We start from the raw sequence: 3,067 nt of genomic DNA on the forward strand, positions 1-3,067 counted from the left end.
GCACCAGTAAATGAAAGACTTAATGCAAGAAAGGAAAAGAGGGAGGACAAAAGGGATGGAAAAGAGCAAGGGAGAGAGGGAGGGAGGAGGAAAGATTTTGTAGAATGTGCTAAGATATAGATAGATAGGGAAATAAGTGAATTGATAGGCTGAAAATAAACAAATATTCATTTCCAGTGTGCAAATGTCACTCACATATATACAGAAGAACCAGAGAAATGACACAAGAAAGTGAAACACACTCATCTCCCTAAAATATATACATAAAGATCCTGAGTTTTCTCAGGGAACCTTTGATGTTATGTCTTAATTTTTTTTCAAAGTATTCAAGTGACTCAAGATAGATAAATATTATGATTAGTTTCCATAGCTAAAGTCATCAATTCTTATTGAAATAATGGATTGCAACACCATAACCATTAAAATGACAAACTCTAGACACTGCTAAGGAACTCCGTCTCTTTCAAGGGTCATTACAATCTGGTCTCATTCTATTCCTGTAATTACTAACAGTCCCCCCTGGCAACAAGTATTATATGTTGTTTACTTAAACACTCTGTGGTAACGTCATTGTTACAATACAACATCAAATTGCTTCATATTTCGGGAAAGGAAGTCAGAATTGAAGCTTGTCAATATGAGGAAACATAGAAGAAATTAATACAGTTTGTTGGGTGGTTTATTGACATTGTTGGTGAAAATACCAGACTATGGGATGGGAACAGGATGTCAACTCCTGAAGTAAAGCAGCGGTTGATTTATACATTAATTAAATTTCATCTGTTAGTCAAAAGATTTTAAAGGGATGTAACTCGGATTTTTAACTTGCCTGGCATTGGAAAGGCTTTCGATTCAACATCTAGCGCTGCAGAAAAAAAATTTAAAAATCAAGAGATTGCATCACACACACACACACACACACACACACCACACACACCCATAATTTTTCTGTTCTATAAAACAAATTCAAACATGTCCATATTATTATCTATTATGATAATTTCTTAAGTGGGCACTTCTTGTCTTTGTAAAATGCATGATGTAAAAAATAACTACTTGTTTGTTTATTACAGAGGATTGAACTCAGGACCTTGTGCTTGCCAGGCAGGCACTCACACTGCTGAACTATCTCCCTGGCAAAAAAAATAACTTTTTCTTAATGAGATTTTTGACTATAGTCAGCTCTAGCAATTTACATAAGTCTTTCTACTTTTCTAAAATAAAACTAACCTTACCCATAACTAAAAAAATGCATAAATATTTGGCAATTAATTGTTTGACTAATTTTGAATATCTAACCCAGCCTGCTTTGCCAAATAAAACAGAGTTGAGGTTTGTACAACCCACTTCAGGGACTGGGAGACCTAATATTGAAAAGAAGCAAATGTTCCTCATTGATATACCAATTCAGTGTAATCCTCATCAAAATTTTGGGTCTCTTTTTTTTTCCCAAAATTGACATTCTGACCCTAAAATTTATATAGAAATTAAAAGAATGGAGAGCAGACAGAGCAATCTCACAAAGAAAAATAAAATTGGAAGGGTCACATTTCCCCATTTCAAAACTTACTAGAAAGCTACAGCAGTAAGACTGAGTCATACTGACAGAAAGACAGATGAATGGGCTAGCACTGAGAGTCGAAAATAGACACACAGGGGCTGGGGAAATGGCTCAGGGGAATAAGGGCTTCCCTGGCAAGTGCAAGGACCTGAGTTCAATCCCCGGTTCCGCAAAAAAAAAAAAAAAAACAGACACACATCTATGGGTAAGGGTGCCAAGATAACTCAATTGGGTAAATAATGGATTTTTCTACAAATAGTAGGAACACTGTCCATCCATATGTAAAGAAATATATCTGTACTTGTACCTCACGCCATATACAAAAGTTAACTGAAAATGAGTACAGCCCTAAATATAAACTAAAAGTACAAAACTCTCAGAAGACACATAGACATAAATTATCATGACCTTGAATGAGACAATGGTGTCTTAGAGACAGCACCTAAAACAACAGTAATTAAAGGGAAAAATGAATTGGACTTCATAAAAATGAAATCTTTTGTGCTTATAAGGACACTGTCAAGAAAGTAAAAAGATAACACACATAATATGAGAAAATCTGGTAACGATCTAGTATCTAGGATTTTTTTTTTAAGTACTAATAACAACACTATAAAAAATAGCTCAGACTGGGGAGATGGCGGTGCATGCCTGTAATCCCAGTGCTGGGGAGGCAGAGAAAGGGGAATCATTATGAGTGCAAGCTGCATCACAAGACCCTGTACCCTGTACCAAATAAATAAATATGTTTTTTTTAAAAAAATAGCTCAATTTAAAAATGTGCAAAGATGGGGCCAGGAAGATGGCTCAGTAGAATAAGCAATTCCCTGGCAGGCTCAAGGGCCTGAGTTCAATCCCCAGTTCTACCAAAAAGAAAGAAAGAAAGAAAGAAAGAAAGAAAGAAAGAAAGAAAAAAGAAAGAAAGAAAGAAAGAAAGAAAGAAAGAAAGAAAGAAAAAATTGTGCAAAGAATTTAAATATTTTCCCTAAGAAGATATACAAGTCAATATCATCAGTTATCAGGGAAATACAAATCAAAGCCATAAAGTTACCATTTCACACGTAGTAAGATGGTTATAACAACAAAGACAATAAGCATCTGATTTGACGAGGATATGGAGAAGCTGGAATGCTCATACACTGGAGGTAGGAATAGAAAGCAGCTGTTTCAAAAATAGTTTTAAATCATCAAATGATTAAAAAGAGAATTGTCCCATGACCATTCCTGGATATATACTCAAGAGAATCGAAAATATTTGTCCACCCAAATATTTATGCACAAATGTTTACAGTAGCATTCTTCTTCTACCAAAACCAAAACAAAACAAAAATGGCAACCACAGTGTGTGTAAATAAAAGATGGAATCTCCTTATAAGGGAACATGATTTGGCCATAGAAATGAAGGATGGATGCGTGCTACGAGGTGGGTGAACCCTAACAATATTACGCTAAATGAAAGAAGTCAGAGACTAAAGAGCATATTTTACATGATTTTTTTTAATGCAT

This window comes from Octodon degus, unplaced genomic scaffold, assembly GCF_000260255.1.
Source record: "Octodon degus isolate 3935 unplaced genomic scaffold, OctDeg1.0 scaffold00302, whole genome shotgun sequence".
NCBI lineage: Eukaryota > Metazoa > Chordata > Mammalia > Rodentia > Octodontidae > Octodon > Octodon degus.